General features: G+C 43.2%; 1 long non-coding RNA gene across 1 annotated transcript; it reads left to right on the plus strand.

The window, feature by feature from the left end:
• The first annotated feature begins 231 nt into the window (after positions 1-231).
• On the plus strand, positions 232-4,623 carry LOC109872049 (uncharacterized). Its single transcript, XR_002252394.2, has 4 exons — positions 232-858; positions 952-1,279; positions 1,450-2,024; positions 2,143-4,623. It is a non-coding gene; the product is annotated as an uncharacterized LOC109872049 (long non-coding RNA).
• Positions 4,624-20,408: the final 15,785 nt, after the last annotated feature.

A 20,408-nucleotide genomic window follows, 5' to 3' on the forward strand; every position in this document is an offset into this window, starting at 1 on the left:
CTTCACAGGAGAGCCTTTTGGACATAATTTTTTTATTTTATTATCAAAATGCGTTTTTTTGTAGAAATGCCTTCTCGAACATGTGAACTTTCATGTGCCTTAATATCAAATTTGTATATAATCTGTAAATACAAATAAAATGGCTAAATTACGAGCCTAGTTGGTTTAGCCACAATGAAAGCAGGAACCTTCCAGCTAGCCATGATTGGCTGAGATAATGAGTGGGCTGGACATGCCGAGAGAGGAGTTTGGATTGGTCTGCGGTGTTGCACTTGTGTCTCTCAAAAGATACTGTATAACACTAGCCATGGAGAACTGCAAATATGTTACTACTGCTTTCAATAACATTTCTGCCCTGAATTTATCAGGCGCTATCAACAAAGGTCAGTGGGGAAAAGTTGTGATGGACTACTTTCTGGAGGACGATCGTGCCATGCTAACTCTCTCTGACTCTGAAAATGAATCAGACAATGAGGAAATCCCTGATTTAGGTAAAAACGTTACATGTCTTAACAAAAGAGTCCAAGTTAAAGCATGCTGTAAACTAGCTAACGTTAGCGGAGGTTAGATGGCTGGCTTGCTAACGTTACTCTATGGATTGGGATTTTTGTTCATTTTTTTAGCTAGCTAATATTACATGTCTAAACAAAAGACTCCAAGGTAAAGCTTGCTGGTTACACCTGAAGCATGAGGACTTGCTGCGAGTGGTGAACTTTACCAACAACTATGCAGAGGATAATACAATAGTATTACCAGGATGCCACCCAGGACACAAACACTTTGGTGGAAAGCTGCTGCCATCCCATGTGACAAAAGCAGTGGTGTGGCGTCTCTACAAGGAATCGATGACAACACTTGGTATGTAAAGCATAAACACATTTTGATTATTTAATTGACCTCCAACATGATTAGCACTACTTTTATTGAGCTCACATTTTGTCTGTTTTCCAGAGGTATGTGTAGTCGGGCTGTCTTCCTTCAGGAATCTGTGGAGAAAATTGCTGCCCCACATCTCAAGCACTAAGCCGAGGGCAGACCTGTGCTGGCAGTGCCAGAGGAACAACTATCAGATCGGCCAATCTGCCAGAAGCTGTTAAGTCAGCCAAGCTGAAGAAGCAAGAGCAACATCTGCTTGTTCAGAGTGAGCGGTCTTGTCTACCAGAAGGTGGTTGCTGACTGCAAGACCAGCTGTCAAGACCTGCAGTTGTCTCAGTGGGCCCCTACTGAACCAGGAAGCAAAGACATCAGGATGCATTGCATCTTTAATTTTGCTCAACAAGTAAGCAACATGTCCTCCTTTATACTGATTAAGGACATAGATATACACCAAAAAACAGATAATAAATATATAATATGGGAGGCAGGCAAATACATTTCAACGTGTAAAGACAATGACAGGGGTTAAACAATTCATTGCAATTTGTCTTAATGTTCTTTTGTTGTTTGCAGGTGCACTATCCTTCTGACCCTATGCAGCCAGGTCCAGTCTACTTTTTAACTCTTCGCAAGTGTGGCTTGTTTGGTGTCTGCTGTGAAGGAATACCACAAGTCAACTACTTGATTGATGAATGCATGTCATCCAGCAAAGGCAGCAGTACAGTCATCAACTACATGCACCATTGTTTCACCAACTACAGAGTTGAGGAAACACGTGTGGACCTGAATTGTGATAACTGCAGTGGCCAAAACAAGAACAAGTTTGTGCTTTGGTATTGTGCCTGGTGGACCATACACTAGCTCCACCACGGTCTGGACCTTCACTTCCTGATCACAGGCCACACCAAGTTTGCCCCCAACTGTTGCTTCGACCTCATCAAGCAGCGCTTCAGAAAGACCAGAGTGAACACTGTCTGAGATTGCTGTCCTTCACAACACCAGCACTGTGACGGGTCAACATCTCACAGCTGGTTGGACTGGAGGATGGTACGGTACTGGTGGAAAGCTATGGCTGGCAACAACACCTGACTTCGTATGACTCCATACTTCAGGCCACTGCCACAGATCAAGCAGTACCAGCTCCTCAGGTGAATATCATTTTCATTGCATTGTATGAGGTTATTCTTATTATCTAAAATTGGGAGGTGCATTGATGTTGTGCAAGGTTGTAATGTCTTCTAATATTTCTTATTTCCTGTTTTACAGCTTCGATGCTCTGGAGTCTGGTGTTGTCGCCAAGGAGCGTTCGGTTGGAGCGCTCAGTTGGGACCAGGTTTCCAACGCTGACATTCTTCCTCCCATAGATGGTCTGCCTGTACAAGCACCACCTGGACTGGATACAGCTAGACAAACTTATATTTTTGAGAAGATCAGGGAGTTTTGCGATGAAGAGGCTATGGACATCACATGCCCTGCACCAAAGTCAAGGGCAGGACATAAACGGGCTCTCTGAATATAGATTCCTTTGTTCATGCATGGTTCGGATGGACCAGTCATCAGCACTACCTCTATTCAAATTACTCTCAGTACATTGCTGCTACAATTTCTTTTATCCTGCTGCTAACTCTCGTCTATCACTGATATCGTTATTGATATTGTTCTTGTACATACTGTATATTTTATGTATATTGACAATATATCTATTTCTGATATTGCAAGTAACCATTTGGCTGTACCGTGTACACCTTCTGTAGAGACCAGTCACTTAGCAAGACTTAGCAAAATATTGATATGTGTGGTCGTAACATGACTTGACATACCACAAAAATATGTGACCGTATCACGTGTCCACCACAAATATGGCGCATTAATCTGTTTATATACTGTACATGTGCACCTCACGCAGGTTTCAAATCAGGTTGCATGGCCTTAACTTATGTGATATGTGTAACAGTATATAAAGTATGCTAATGTACTGGTGTGAAGGCATTTGGGCAGTGGTGTAAAAATACTTCAAAGTACTACTTAAGTAGTATCTGTACATTACCATTTATATTTGGCAAATTTACTTCACTACATTTGTAAAGAAAATAATGTACTTTTTACTCCATACATTTTCCTTGACACCCAAAATGAAGGAAAGGTAGGAAAAGAAAATTGTCCAATTCATACACTTATCAAGAGAATATCCCTACTGCATCTGATCTGGCAGGCTCACTAAACACAAATGCTTAGTTTGTAAATTGTTGGAGTGTGCCGCTGGCTATCCGTCAATATAAAAATACAATTGCGCCGTCTGGTTTTATGAGGCATTTAAAGTTATTTATACATTTACTCAAGTATGACAATTTAGTACTTTTTCCACCACTAGATGTGGCTGGGGGTTGTAGCATTTATTTCACATGACCCATCAATGTAGACAAGTGTGTCTGGGAATGTATCATCTAATATTTAGAACCTTTTTATCTGGACACTGTTTACATGGAATTGTTCCTCATTGTAGGCTACTACCACTTTTAGTCTTAATCTTTACTACACACTGTTTAGCACATGACCTCACATGTGAATCCTTAAAGAGATGGGTGGGGCTGGTTTAAGAGGGTGTGAACAATGCTGAATGGGTGTAGACAAAGTAGAGCTCTCCAGTATGTAACAACTTTCAAAGGCCCTTTTCTCAAAAGTGAGTTTATCAACTTTCCCATTGCTCCTAAAAAATGCAGTGTATGATATACCATTTTGTAGCTCTGAGTCTCAGCTTTTATCCAATGTAAAAAATAAAAAATAAACTATTTCAAAATTTGCGACATAAGACCGATTTTAGCTGGTCAGTCACAAATAGGACCTGCCTAGAGGTAGTTAACCGCCCATCTCTGATCTATATTTCCCATTCTACAAATTACCCCACATTTAAAAATAAATAAATAATGAATATCAATCTTCAGGTGGTTGAAGCTGATTTACAAAAACCTTTCCATCATCTTAATCTACATAGGTAAGATCTACTGTTTTTGCCTAGCAGCGTGAGCACAATACTAACATGACAACATTTGATTGTTTTTGTCAAGGGGCATTTCATTATAACCTATTCTCATTTTATGACTTAGCCTATATTCAACACTGTCCAGTAATGCATAGCCCTCATTGAACTTGACATTTATTTTCAAAGATACACTGAACCGCTAATGGCGCTGGAGGGGGATGGCTACAATTTTATAGGCTCCTAACCAACTGTGCTATTTTGTTTGTTTTGTCATTTTTTTGTACATTATGTTGCTGCTACTCTCTCTTATGACCAAAAAGAGCTTCTGGACATCGGATGGACCAGTCATCAGCACTACCTCTATTCAAATTACTCTCAGTACATTGCTGCTACAATTTCTTTTATCCTGCTGCTAACTCTCGTCTATCACTGATATCGTTATTGATATTGTTCTTGTACATACTGTATATTTTATGTATATTGACAATATATCTATTTCTGATATTGCAAGTAACCATTTGGCTGTACCGTGTACACCTTCTGTAGAGACCAGTCACTTAGCAAGACTTAGCAAAATATTGATATGTGTGGTCGTAACATGACTTGACATACCACAAAAATATGTGACCGTATCACGTGTCCACCACAAATATGGCGCATTAATCTGTTTATATACTGTACATGTGCACCTCACGCAGGTTTCAAATCAGGTTGCATGGCCTTAACTTATGTGATATGTGTAACAGTATATAAAGTATGCTAATGTACTGGTGTGAAGGCATTTGGGCAGTGGTGTAAAAATACTTCAAAGTACTACTTAAGTAGTATCTGTACATTACCATTTATATTTGGCAAATTTACTTCACTACATTTGTAAAGAAAATAATGTACTTTTTACTCCATACATTTTCCTTGACACCCAAAATGAAGGAAAGGTAGGAAAAGAAAATTGTCCAATTCATACACTTATCAAGAGAATATCCCTACTGCATCTGATCTGGCAGGCTCACTAAACACAAATGCTTAGTTTGTAAATTGTTGGAGTGTGCCGCTGGCTATCCGTCAATATAAAAATACAATTGCGCCGTCTGGTTTTATGAGGCATTTAAAGTTATTTATACATTTACTCAAGTATGACAATTTAGTACTTTTTCCACCACTAGATGTGGCTGGGGGTTGTAGCATTTATTTCACATGACCCATCAATGTAGACAAGTGTGTCTGGGAATGTATCATCTAATATTTAGAACCTTTTTATCTGGACACTGTTTACATGGAATTGTTCCTCATTGTAGGCTACTACCACTTTTAGTCTTAATCTTTACTACACACTGTTTAGCACATGACCTCACATGTGAATCCTTAAAGAGATGGGTGGGGCTGGTTTAAGAGGGTGTGAACAATGCTGAATGGGTGTAGACAAAGTAGAGCTCTCCAGTATGTAACAACTTTCAAAGGCCCTTTTCTCAAAAGTGAGTTTATCAACTTTCCCATTGCTCCTAAAAAATGCAGTGTATGATATACCATTTTGTAGCTCTGAGTCTCAGCTTTTATCCAATGTAAAAAATAAAAAATAAACTATTTCAAAATTTGCGACATAAGACCGATTTTAGCTGGTCAGTCACAAATAGGACCTGCCTAGAGGTAGTTAACCGCCCATCTCTGATCTATATTTCCCATTCTACAAATTACCCCACATTTAAAAATAAATAAATAATGAATATCAATCTTCAGGTGGTTGAAGCTGATTTACAAAAACCTTTCCATCATCTTAATCTACATAGGTAAGATCTACTGTTTTTGCCTAGCAGCGTGAGCACAATACTAACATGACAACATTTGATTGTTTTTGTCAAGGGGCATTTCATTATAACCTATTCTCATTTTATGACTTAGCCTATATTCAACACTGTCCAGTAATGCATAGCCCTCATTGAACTTGACATTTATTTTCAAAGATACACTGAACCGCTAATGGCGCTGGAGGGGGATGGCTACAATTTTATAGGCTCCTAACCAACTGTGCTATTTTGTTTGTTTTGTCATTTTTTTGTACATTATGTTGCTGCTACTCTCTCTTATGACCAAAAAGAGCTTCTGGACATCAGAGCAGCAATTACTCACCTCAAACTAGACAAAGATTTTTTCTTTAATGAGTCCGATGCAAAGGATATACTGCTTTGTCAAGACAAGGCCCAAATCCCTGTCATTCACGTGAAGAAAAGATGGAAATGCCGGGGGCGGAGGTCTGGGTGCCTTGTGAGAATTAGTCGGTGAGTGAGTAAACCACCACTACCCTCTGTATTATTGGCCAACGTGCAATCATTGGAAAACAAACTGGACAATCTATGATTAAGACTATCCTACCAACGGGACATTAGAAACTAATATCTTGTGTTTCACTGAGACTTGGCTGAACGACGACAGAGTTGGCTGGCTATCTGGCGAGGGTGTGTGTCTATTTGTCAATAACTGCTGGGGCGCGATCTATAATATTAAAGAAGTCTCGAGATATTGCTCGCCCGAGGTAGAATACCTCATAAGCTGTAGACCACACTATCTACCAAGAGAGTTCACATCTATATTATTCGTAGTCATCAATTTACCACCACAAACCGATGCTGGCACTAAGACCACACTCAACGAGCTGTATAAGGCCATAAGCAAACAAGAAAATGCTCATCCAGAAGCGGCGGTCCTAGTGGCCGGGGACCGTAATGCAGGCAAACTTAAATCTGTTTTACCTCATTTCAATCGCACTCCACACTTCCCTTTCCCACCTGGACAAAAGGAACACCTGTGTGAGAATGCTGTTCATTGACTACAGCTCAGCGTTAAACACCATAGTGCCCACAAAGCTCATCACTAAGCTAAGGACCCTGGGACTAAACACCTCCCTCTGCAACTGGATAAATGGACTTCCTGATGGGCCGCCCCCAGGTGGTAAGGGTAGGCAACCACACATCTGCCACACTGATTCTCAACACTGGGACCCCTCAGGGGTAGTGCTTAGCCCCCTCCTGTACTCCCTGTTCACACCATCATTAAGTTTGTTGACAACAGTGGTAGGCCTGATCACCGACAATGAGACAGCTTTAGAGAGGAGGTCCGAGACCTGTCAGTGTGGTGCCAGGACAACATCTCCCTCAATGTGAGCAAGACAAAGAAGCTAATCGTGGACTAAAGGAAAAGGAGGGCCGAACAGGCCCCCTGTTATGAACCCCTTTTGCCCTGCAGTCTAGGGGGGATGGAAACAAGACCCGTAACATATCTCATGCAAATCACACCAGTGAAAAAGTAACCGGGAGAACGAAAAGCCACAGACAACATAAATCTGTCAAACACTTCAGGTTTATTTCAAACACACAGTAAATTGGGGTGTGGGAAAAAAGGGGCCGAGCTGGACCCAAGGAAAGAAATAATAAAATATCCAAACAAACCCCTAAGCTAGTCTAGCCTGCTTTAAGAACAGCTAACTAACCAAAAATACAGTGGGTGGTCCACCCAGTTCTATCTAGGGTATTTAGACACTGTTTTCCTACGGGTAATGTAGGCCCATGGGCAACTTGTCTGGTTATCCCCTTTTCCCACCAACAAACAGCCATACACCATAACAATACAATGATCACAGACAATGTGACATGTAGGTGCAAAAACAAAAGAGAGATCTCCAGAAAGAATTGATTGATTGATTGGGATACTTTTAAACCAAGGGAAAGGGGATGTGATTGGGTAAGGGAAAAGGAGCAGGTGTCTCTTCTGATTAGCGACTGATTGGTGACCGATTAGGGAATGATGATTGCCACCTGTGAGTAGGGGAGAAGGAGAGTAAAGAAATATACACAGGATACCTGTATCTGTAACACCCCCATTAACATCAACGAGGCTGAAGTGGAGTGGGTCGAGAGTTTCAAGTTCCTTGGTGTCCACATCACCAACTAACTATCATGGTCCAAACACACCAAGATAGATGTGAAGAGGGCACGACAACACCTTTTCCCCTCAGGAGACTGAAAAGAATTGTGATGGGTCCCCAGATACTTCAAAAGTTCTACAACTGCACCATCGAGAGCATCATGACCGGTTGCATTACCGCCTGGTATGGCAACTGCTCAGCATCTGACCGGAAGGCGCAGAGGGTAGTGCGTACGGCCCAGTACATCACTGGGGCCAAGCTTCCTGACATCCAGGACCTATATACTCGGAGGTGTCAGAGGAAGGCCCAAAAAATTGTCAAAGACTCCAGTCATCCAAGTCATGGACTGTTCAATCTGCTACCGCACGGCAAGCGGTACCGGAGCGCCAAGTCTAGTACCAAAAGGCTCCTTAAGGTTCAATCCCCCCCACTGCTGCTACTCGCTGTTTATTATCTATGCACAGTCACTTTACAAATGACCTCGATTAACCTGTACCCCCGCACATTGACTCGGTACCGGTACCCCCTGTATATAGCCTCGTTATTGTTATGTAAATTTCTTGTGTTACGTATTGATTGACTACATGTTTTTACTTTAGTTTATTTAGTAAATATTTGATTAACTCTATTTCTTGAACTGCAAGAGCTTGTATGTAAGCATTTCACGGTAAGGTGTACACCTGTTGTATTCGGTGCATGTGGGGCGACAGGTAGCTTAGTGGTTAGAGCGTTAGGCCAGTAACTGTAAAGGTTGCCTGATCGAATCCCTGAGCTGACAATGTAAAAATCTGTTCTGCCCCCTGAACAAGGCACCCACTGTTCCTAGGGTGTCATTGTAAATCAGATTTTGTTCGTAACTGACTCGCCTTACATTTAATTTGATTTCAAATAGCCTAATTACGCCAGCAAAATTGGTAAGTGAAATAATACCAATTTTGCTGGCGTAATTAGGCTATTTGAAATCTGATGTCAAATCAAATTTAATTTGTCACATTTATTTTTTGTTTTTTTAATGTTTTCAAGTACTGGTGACAAATAATTCATTCCGATTACTGCATAGATTGTAATGGACAGCTATGATGTGCGTAAAATACTTATTTGAAGGTTGTACTGATTATAATAAGTTAATGTCGAGCTATTTTCCAACTATGTGTTGCGCCATGTTTGTTGACAATAAACAAAGCATTCTGGGTGTCACGTAAACGGCTGTCAGACCAAGGATGTTATAATAAGGTGAAAGATTGGTTCACTCATATTTCGAGTAAACTTCCGGAAGTGAATGAAGGGAAGTGAATGATTGTAGATGACACACCCCTTTTAACATTAATACTGCGAACAGACCAGATTCATCTTGTCTACTCTTATCTTTGGTTGATACGAAAAAACAAACATGGTGGTGCGTAGAAAGTACCCCTCGTCGGATTACTTTCGATTTCTAGAAAGTGTTTTACTCAATTATTTGAGATCAATCTTGAGCTCACCCGAGATGTGAATAATTATAAACAGTAATTGCTATTAGCTCATATTGTGGTTTCTGCCAGCCGAGAGTTATCTAAATATGACCGCTTCTGTTACGTCTATCTTTCCTCAGTTAACGCTGGGACTAATGTAGCCTACTTTTTCCGTTTGGATGATTGTGTATGCTGTCGCTACTTCTGTGAATGTCTGAACATTGCATCCAAAATAAACTGGTCACATTCAGGACATAACTTTGTAATCACACCCTGCTCAAAGGCACTTCGACAGATCTCCCACAAGTCCAAAAACGGAGACTCGAACCCTCCAAGATCCCCCAACAGTTCCCCAAGAGCTGTCCCTCAACCATCCGAAACCCCTCCCACAGTCCACCCTCTCCAAAGGAATGTTTTTATAAAAAATAAAAATGATTCCATTACCCAAACCCCCCTTTCTAGGGTCAATTTTAGATCAATGTTATGCATTTTCAGCCTTTCCTGAACCTGAGACCAGAAACAGGCTACCTTGAGAGCAATACAAAAATAAATGGTCTATTGTTTATGCATCCTCACAACAAAATCTGCAGAGCTTCGATGATTTTATGGCCCAAATATTCAACATTTTGTTGATGGCAATATAATATATAATATAATAATTTTAGCTGAAAAGTCTTGAATCTTGCTTCGTTTTATACACAAAAAAATAAAGGGAACACTTAAACAACACAATGTAACTAGTCAATCACACACTTGGAGTTACATTGTGTTGTTTAAGTGTTCCCTTAATTTTTTTGAGCAGTATATATATATATATATATATAGAAATGTCCTTGTTTTTGAAAGAAAAGCATTTTTTTTGTCCATTAAAACCACATCAAATTGATCAGAAATACAGTGTAGACGTTGTTCATGTTGTTCATGTTGTTAATGTTGTAGCAGGAAACGGCTGATTATTAATTGAATATCTACATAGGCGTACAGAGGCCCATTATCAGCAACCGTCACTGCTGTGTTCCAATGGCACGTTGTGTTAGCTAATCAAATGCAAATAGTCTGGGTCATCATTTGATTACCTGTTCAGGAGTCTTATGGCTTGGGGGTAAAAACTGTTGAGAAGCCTTTTTGTCCGAGACTTGGCACTCTGGTACCATTTGCCATGCGTTAGTAGAGAGAACAGTCTATGAATGGGGTGGCTGGGGTCTTTGACAATTTTTAGGGCCTTCCTCTGACACCTTGAAAATAAAATACAGCCGCACACTCTAGGAGCTCAGATGCAAAAATGTAATATCCAACGTTTTGACAGGCAAGCTGTCTTCATCAGGGTATGACACCGCCTGGTGTAGAGGTCCTGGATGGCTGGCAGCTTAGCCCCAGTGATGTACTGGGCTGTACGCACTAACCTCTGTAGTGCCTTGCGGTTACAATTGCTGTACCAGGCAGTGATGCAACCATGCTCTCGATGTTGCAGCTGTAGAACCTTTTGAGGATCTGAGGACCCATGCCAAATCTTTTTCATTCCCTGAAGGGGAATAGGCTTTGTCGTGCCCTCTTCACGACTGTCTTGGTGTGTTTGGACCATTCTAGTTTGTTGGTGATGTGGACACCAAGGAATTTGAAGCTCTCAACCTGCTCCACTACAGCCCTGTCGATGAGAATGGGGGCGTACTCGGTCCTCCTTTCCCTGTAGTCCACAATCATCTCCTTAGTCTTGGTTACGTTGAGGGATAGGTTGTTATTCTGGCACCACCCGGCCAGGTCTCTGACCTCCTCCCTATAGGCTGTCTCGTCGTTGTCGGTGATCAGACCTACCACTGTTGTGTTGTCTGCAACGTAATGATGGTGTTGGAGTCGTGTCTGGCCATGCAGTCGTGGGTGAACAGGGAGTACAGGAGGGGCCTGAGCACGCACCCCTGGGGTGGCTCCAGTGTTCAGGATCAGTGTGGCAGATGTGTTGCTACCTACCTTCACCACCTGGGGGCGGCCCGTCAGAAATTCCAGGATCCAGTTGCAGAGGGAGGTGTTTAGTCCCAGGATCCTTAGCTTAGTGATGAGCTTTGAGGGTACTATGGTGTTGAACACTGAGCTGTAGTCAATGAATAGCATTCTCACATAAGTGTTCCTTTTGTCCAGGTGGGAAAGGGTAGAGTGGAGTGCAATAGAGATTGCATCATCTATGGATCTGTAAGGGCGGTATGCAAATTGGAGTGGGTCCAGGGTTTCTGGGATAATGGTGTTGATGTGAGCCATTACCAGCCTTTCAAAGCACTTCATGGCTACGGACATGAGTGCTACGGGTCTGAAGTCATTTAGGCAGGTTGCCTTTGTGTTCTTGGGCACAGGGACTATGGTGGTCTGCTTGAAACATGTTGGTATTACAGACTCAATCAGGGACATGTTGAAAATGTCAGTGAAGACACCTGCCAGTTGGTCAGCACATGCCCGGAGCACAAGTCCTGGGAATCCAACTGGCCCTGCAGCCTTGTATATGTTGACCTGTTTAAAGGTCTTACTCACGTCGGCTACGGAGATCGTGATCACACAGTCGTCCGGAAAAGCTAATGTTCATGCATGCCTCCGTGTGCTTGCCTCGAAGGGAGCATAGAAGTGATGTAGCTTGTCTGGTAGTCTTGTGTCACCATGCAGTACGGAACTGTGCTTCCCTTTGTAGTCTGTAATTGGTCGCAAGCCCTGCCACATAAGATGAGCGTCGGAGCCGGAGTAGTATGATTCAATCTTAGCCCTGTATTGACGCTTTGCCTGTTTGATGGTTTGTCGCAGGGCATAGCAGGATTTCTTGTAAGCTTCCTGGTTAGAGAGTCCCGCACCTTGAATGCGGCAGCTCTGCCCATTAGCTCAGTGTGAATGTTGCCTGTAATCTATGGCTTCTTCTGAGTTGTGGTTGGATTTACCAAATGGAGGGCGAGGGAGAGCTTTGTACGCGCCTCTGTGTATGGAGTACAGGTGATCTATAATTTTTTTCCCTCTGATTGGAAAAATCTAGAGACATCCTCAGATTTTGTCCACCAGCTGTTGTTTACAAATACGCACAGTCCGCCCCACCTCGTCTATCTTGCCGGTGCAGCGTATATCCCGCTAGCAGAATATCCATGTCGTCATTCAGCCACGATTCCGTGAAATATAGGATATTTCAGTTTTTGATGTCCCGTTGGTAGGATATTCGTGATCGTACCTCGTCTAATTTATTGTCCAATGATTGCACGTTGGAGAGTAATATTGACGGTAACAACAGCTTTCCCTCTCGCCTTCTGCGGGGCCTCACGAGGCATCCCGCTCTGTGTCCCCTGTACCTGCGTTTCTTCCTCTTTGCAAATAACGGGGATGTTGGCCCTGTCGGACATTTGGAGAATGTCCTGTGCGTCTTGCTTGTTGAAGAAGAAAATCCTAGTCTAATCCAAGGTGAATGATCGCTGTCCTGATATCTAGTAGCTATTTAATGCCGTAACATATGTTTGCAGAAACATGTACAAAATAAGTTACAAATAACGCAAAAAAAACACATAATAGCATAATTGGTTGGGCGCCCGTAAAACTGCTGCCATTTCTTCCGGTGCCATTTTACCTCGTGTGGGTGTGGGTTCGATTAAAGGCTCAAAATGGCTAGAAAAAAAGAACTTTCTTCAGAAACTCGTTAGTCTATTCTTGTTCTGAGAAATGAAGGTTATTCCATGTGAGAAATTGCCAAGAAACTGAAGAAGTCATACAACACTGTGTACTACTCCCCTCACAGAACAGCGCAAACTGGCTCTAACCAGAATAGAAAGACAAGTGGGAGGCCCCAGTGCACAACTGAACAAGAGGACAAGTACATTAGAGTGTCTAGTTTGAGAAACAGACACCTCGCAATTCCTCAACTGGCAACTTCATTAAATAGTACCCGCAAAACACCAGTATCAACGTCAGCAGTGAAAAGGCGCATTCGACCCCCCCCCCCTGTTTATTAGCTATGCATAGTCACTTTACCTACATGTACATATTACATAAATTACCTCGACTAACCTGTGCACCCACACATCAACTCTGTACCGGCACCCCCTGTATATGGCCCCGTAACAGTTATGTTACTGTTGCTCTGTTATTTCTTTTTTACTTCAGTTTATTTTTGTAAATACTTTCTTAACACGTATTTTTCTTTAAACCGCATTGTTGGTTAAAGGCTTGTAACTAAGCATTTCACTGTAAGGTCTACACCTGTTGTATTCGGCGCATGTGGCAACTACAATTTGAATTCATTTGATATATATACAGTATGTTGTGTATGATAGCTGTTAGATATTGGGCTTTGTGGGATGTGCTTTTGCATGTTATTGCTGTAAGATGGAGTTAGCTAGCATGCTCTTATTGTAATGGTCACATTAACTCCCTGCTCATTCAGTTATTTCGTGATCGTGTGAAGTACGATCACATCTGTTACGCTGGTTCCGAGACCAGTCTTCGCTGGACATCTGTTACACCCACTCCCAAGTGGGCTGGGACCCAGCAGAATCTCACTAATACTCCATAATACTAATTCTCCATAATAACACTAATGCCTCCAATAGTAGGTCACTCCTATTAGATTCTATTCAATACAGACAGGGAATCTGAGCATCCTACTATTCTGACAGGTTGAGCGTCCTCCACTCACTGGAGGGCAGCTACTATTGTCAACAGTTGAACTGAGTATACAGACAGTTAATCTGTTAGTCTTCAACATAGGCCTATCTATCTCCACATCAAGTTCAGGAATGTAAACGCTCGCTCCTGTACGTCAACTATCTGGGTTCTGGAGCCATCTGTAAAAATATGTTTAAAAAAACGATCAACGCTTCTACAGTCGTGGCCAAAAGTTTTGATAATGACACAAATATTAATTTCCATAAAGTCTACTGCCTCAGTTTGTATGATGACAATTTGCATATACTCCAGAATGTTATGAAAAAAGATCAGATGAATTGCAATTAATTGCAAAGTCCCTCTTTGCCATGCAAATGAACCGAATCCCCCAAAACATGTCCACTGCATTTCAGCCTTGCTACAAAAGGACCAGCTGACATCATGTCAGTGATTCTCTCGTTAACACAGGTGTGAGTGTTGACGAGGACAAGGCTGGAGATCACTCTGTCATGCTGATTGAGTTCGAATAACAGACTGGAAGCTTCAACAGGAGGGTGGCGCTTGGAATAATTGTTCTTCCTCTGTCAACTATGGTTACCTGCAAGGAAACACGTGCCGTCATCATTGCGTTGCACAAAAAGGGCTTCACAGGCAAGGATATTGCTGCCAGTAAGATTGCACCTAAATCAACCATTTATCGGACCATCAAGAACTTCAAGGAGAGCGGTTCAATTGTTGTGAAGAAGGCTTCAGGGCACCCAAGAAAGTCCAGCAAGCGGCAGGACCGTCTCCTAAAATTGATTCAGCTGCGGGATCGGGGCACCACCAGTGCAGAGCTTGCTCAGGAATGGCAGCAGGCAGGTGTGAGTGCATCTGCACGCACAGTGAGATGAAGACTTTTGGAGGATGGTCTGGTGTCAAGAAGGGCAGCAAAGAAGCCAGGAAAAACATCAGGGACAGACTGATATTCTGCAAAAGGTACAGGGATTGCTGAGGATTGGGGTAAAGTCATTTTCTCTGATGAATCCCCTTTCCGATTGTTTGGGGCATCCGGAAAAAAGCTTGTCTGGAGAAGACAAGGTGAGCGCTACCGTCAGTCCTATGCCAACAGTAAAGCATCCTGAGACAATTCATGTGTGGGGTTGCTTCTCAGCCAAGGGAGTGGGCTCACTTACAATTTTTCCTAAGAACACAGCCATGAATAAAGAATGGTACCAACACATCCTCCAAGAGCAACTTCTCCCAACCATCCAGGAATAGTTTGGTGACGAACAATGCTTTTTTCCAGCATGATGGAGCACCTTGCCATAAGGCAAAAGTGATAACTAAGTGGCTCGGGGAACAAAACATCGATATTTTGGGTTCATGGCCAGGAAACTCCCCAGACCTTAATCCTATTGAGAAGTTGTGGTCAATCCTCAAGAGGCGGGTGGACAAACAAAAACCCACAAATTCTGACAAACTCCAAGCATTGATTATGCAAGAATGGGCTGCCATCAGTCAGGATGTGGCCCAGAAGTTCATTGACAGCATGCCAGGGCAGATTGCAGAGGTCTTGAAAAAGAAGGGTCAACACTGCAAATATTGACTCTTTGCATCAACTTCATGTAATTGTCAATAAAAGCCTTTGACACTTATGAAATGCTTGTAATTATACTTCAGTATTCCATAGTAACATCTGACAAAAATATCTAAAGAAACTGAAGCAGCAAACTTTGTGGAAATTAATATTTGTGTCATTCTCAAAACTTTTGGCCACGAATGTACCAATGTAATTGTCAACCAGTCCCCCTACAGTATATCACTCACTTCTGAGCAGTCTTTTTATTTCACATGGGTTAGATCAACAGGATCCGGGCGTGCGCTGGATTACCTCGTGCTGCACCTTTCGTGTTTTGCATAGAGGTGTGTGTAGCCTACTGTACAATCATCTGGTGAGCCTAATTAAATGGACACAGCATGGCTATATAGATTTACACAGCCATAGATCAATATACTATTTATAAACAAACTATTTGTTTTTTATTTGGTGTGTTATTTTTATATTGTTTATGAATTGCATGAAAACATAATAATAGCCAGACAAGCATACTACTAAATTTGCAGTCGGCTTTTCCCAGCTGACAACAAACATTCTCACAACTTTAGAGAACATTCATGTGTCCAGTTTTTTGTGGGTTAAGAGAATATTCCATCAACGTATCACCAAACGTACACAGAACATATTAACGTTCTAGACACATTTCATGGGAACATTGTGAGAACGTTTATATGTCCAAAGAAAAATTCATTACACATCAGGTCTTATTACTGTTGCCAAGCAAGGCTCTGATTGGTGAACCACTGATCCATTCATAGCTCTTTGTCTGTTGGCAAGGTTAGGGATACACATACAGTGCTTTTAACATAGTGTTTTCAACCTATATACACTGTATTTGACATAGATGATTACATTGTGCATGTATACAGTAATTATTATTCTGCATATCATCACCTGGGATTTGAACTCACAAACCTCTTGGTTTACTGTCCCTCGATCTTCCTGCTATGCCACCAAGGCCATATCAGGTATCAGTTAATCTGACTATTCTCATCATTGATTTTATTGACTTATTTCAGTAAATGAAGGGCTTTCTCTATTTGTCTAATGTTGGTGTGGCATATTAAAAGCACTGTGTGTGTGACTATCCCTAACATTGCCAACAGACAAAAAGAGTTGTGAATGGATCAGCGGATCACCATTCAGGGCCTTGATAGGCTTGGCAACATTAACAAGGCATGATGTGTAATGTCATTTTTGGGGGGGAGAGAACTTTTCTTTGGGACCATCAGGTAACGTCCTGACAACTGACACACAGAAATATTCTTGCAACGTTCACATAAAAAACTTGTCTAGAAAATGTATATCTTATTTTCTGAGAACATGGCAACCATGTTCTGTTTATGTTTGGTGGGACGTTGATGGAATATTCTCCTAACCCTCAGAAAACTGGACACGTTAATGTTCTTGCAATCCCATAAAACACATCTAGAACTTGTATATTGTATATTCTAAGAACACTGTAACCATGTTCTTGATAAGTTCTGCTTGACATTAAGGGAATGTCCTCCTAACTTTAAAACCAAAACATGTACAAAAAATAAAAATCAACTGGACACTCAAACATTAAGGGAATATTCCAGGTAACGTTTTCTCTCCCTTATAATTCTTAGCTGGGATGTAGCTACAAAATGAACAAACAAAATGTTCTTGGCTCAGCTGAATTAGTTGTTAGGTGTCCCTGCTGTCTCCGCCACCTCCATCTTGCCCTTGCCTGGCATGTCTAATGATGGATGATTTGTATTTTAATTATATTTTGATGGAATCAGTGAACTGTGGCTGGCTAGCCCTATAAAAAACTCTGGTGCTAGGTATCTCTAAAGACAATGCTCCAGCAAACAGAGTATTCAGTCACCAATGCCCTAGAGAGGATGAACAGCTTTTATGAATGTACAACATGCACCAGATCACCTCACCCAAGGCTGTCTACACAGCTTTTTCCACATGCCCTTTTGTCCTATGTTGTCTTTATGATTCAATGACCACATGCGTTATTTAAGCCTTAGATCACCAAAATATAGGCCTACGCCTGCAGCAATATGAGTCTTTTCATTTTATTTAATCAAACAATTAGGTTGCTATTTTCACTTACATCAGGACCGACAAACATTTGTTATTGTGCGCAGGCACACATCATCAATAATCATTTGATTTGCAGGCATCCAGTACCAGTCTCTTCCTGTCCCATCGATGGACAAGGGTGGATGTCCTGTGGAGGATGCCCATATGGTGTAGCATATTGTGAGCTACATGCATCCTCAGCAGATCTCCTGAAAGTGTGGCAATGGGAGCATTGGAGTCCTCTGATATCCAGAACGAGTCAGGAGACGCACTCTTTTCACAGCACTTTGATACAGCTACGAGCGTACGTGATTTTCCTAGCAGGTTCAGAGAGCATTTTCGCAGCAGGTTAAGAGAGCATTTTCGCTAACCCTAAACCTTTTCCTAACCTTAACCTAATTCTCCTAACCTGCTACGTTAATTCCCCTAACCTGCTGCATAAGTTCTCCCAACCTGCTACAAAAAAGTTACTTCCGGTCGTAGCTGTATCGAAGTGACGTGAAAAGAGTGTTTCTCATGAGTCAGTGTAGTAGGATGTAGGATGATTTCTCCGAATGTCAGCTAATACTGTCTGCTACATAATGCTGCTGTCCCATGATTAGGAGCATGCTGGTCAGTGATGTGTAATTCTGTTACCATTTGTCAGCAAGTTCCTGCTAATATGGGTGAGTAACAATTGCTCAAGCACCTCAGTTACAAATCTCTTGTTTGTGTTCTCAGCATCAGCAGTTGCTCCACTTTAGGCGATGCAGCTGTACAGCAGGCAAGTAAACATCCTCCTCAGAACCCAGCTAGGGGAGGAGGAGAATAGAGAGAGGGGAGGAGCATGTAAACATCCTCCTCAGAACCCAGCTAGGGGAGGAGGAGAATAGAGAGAGGGGAGGAGCATGTAAACATCCTCCTCAGAACCCAGCTAGGGGAGGAGGAGAATAGAGAGAGGGGAGGAGCATGTAAACATCCTCCTCAGAACCCAGCTAGGGGAGGAGGAGAATAGAGAGAGGGGAGGAGCATGTAAACATCCTCCTCAGAACCCAGCTAGGGGAGGAGGAGAATAGAGAGAGGGGAGGAGCATGTAAACATCCTCCTCAGAACCCAGCTAGGGGAGGAGGAGAATAGAGAGAGGGGAGGAGCATGTAAACATCCTCCTCAGAACCCAGCTAGGGGAGGAGGAGAATAGAGAGAGGGGGAGCATGTAAACATCCTCCTCAGAACCCAGCTAGGGGAGGAGGAGAATAGAGAGAGGGGGGGAGCATGTAAACATCCTCCTCAGAACCCAGCTAGGGGAGGAGGAGAATAGAGAGAGGGGAGGAGCATGTAAACATCCTCCTCAGAACCCAGCTAGGGGAGGAGGAGAATAGAGAGAGGGGGGGAGCATGTAAACATCCTCCTCAGAACCCAGCTAGGGGAGGAGGAGAATAGAGAGAGGGGAGGAGCATGTAAACATCCTCCTCAGAACCCAGCTAGGGGAGGAGGAGAATAGAGAGAGGGGAGGAGCATGTAAACATCCTCCTCAGAACCCAGCTAGGGGAGGAGGAGAATAGAGAGAGGGGAGGAGCATGTAAACATCCTCCTCAGAACCCAGCTAGGGGAGGAGGAGAATAGAGAGAGGGGGGGAGCAAGTAAACATCCTCCTCAGAACCCAGCTAGGGGAGGAGGAGAATAGAGAGAGGGGAGGAGCATGTAAACATCCTCCTCAGAACCCAGCTAGGGGAGGAGGAGAATAGAGAGAGGGGGGGAGCATGTAAACATCCTCCTCAGAACCCAGCTAGGGGAGGAGGAGAGAATAGAGAGAGGGGGGGGAGCATGTAAACATCCTCCTCAGAACCCAGCTTGGGGAGGAGGAGAATAGAGAGAGGGGGGGAGCATGTAAATATCCTCCTCAGAACCCAGCTAGGGGAGGAGGAGAATAGAGAGAGGGGGGGAGCATGTAAACATCCTCCTCAGAACCCAGCTAGGGGAAGAGGAGAATATAGAGAGGGGGGGAGCATGTAAACATCCTCCTCAGAACCCAGCTAGGGGAGGAGGAGAATAGAGAGAGAGGGGGAGCATGTAAACATCCTCCTCAGAACCCAGCTAGGGGAGGAGGAGAATAGAGAGAGGGGGGGGAGCATGTAAACATCCTCCTCAGAACCCAGCTAGGGGAGGAGGAGAATAGAGAGAGGGGGGGAGCATGTAAACATCCTCCTCAGAACCCAGCTAGGGGAGGAGGAGAATAGAGAGAGGGGGGGAGCATGTAAACATCCTCCTCAGAACCCAGCTAGGGGAGGAGGAGAATAGAGAGAGAGGGGGAGCATGTAAACATCCTCCTCAGAACCCAGCTAGGGGAGGAGGAGAATAGAGAGAGGGGAGGAGCATGTAAACATCCTCCTCAGAACCCAGCTAGGGGAGGAGGAGAATAGAGAGAGAGGGGGAGCATGTAAACATCCTCCTCAGAACCCAGCTAGGGGAGGAGGAGAATAGAGAGAGGGGAGGAGCATGTAAACATCCTCCTCAGAACCCAGCTAGGGGAGGAGGAGAATAGAGAGAGAGGGGGAGCATGTAAACATCCTCCTCAGAACCCAGCTAGGGGAGGAGGAGAATAGAGAGAGGGGGGGAGCATGTAAACATCCTCCTCAGAACCCAGCTAGGGGAGGAGGAGAATAGAGAGAGGGGAGGAGCATGTAAACATCCTCCTCAGAACCCAGCTAGGGGAGGAGGAGAATAGAGAGAGGGGGGGAGCATGTAAACATCCTCCTCAGAACCCAGCTAGGGGAGGAGGAGAATAGAGAGAGAGGGGGAGCATGTAAACATCCTCCTCAGAACCCAGCTAGGGGAGGAGGAGAATAGAGAGAGAGGGGGAGCATGTAAACATCCTCCTCAGAACCCAGCTAGGGGAGGAGGAGAATAGAGAGAGAGGGGGAGCATGTA

The sequence above is a fragment of the Oncorhynchus kisutch genome, linkage group LG3 (assembly GCF_002021735.2).
Source record: "Oncorhynchus kisutch isolate 150728-3 linkage group LG3, Okis_V2, whole genome shotgun sequence".
Taxonomy (NCBI): domain Eukaryota; kingdom Metazoa; phylum Chordata; class Actinopteri; order Salmoniformes; family Salmonidae; genus Oncorhynchus; species Oncorhynchus kisutch.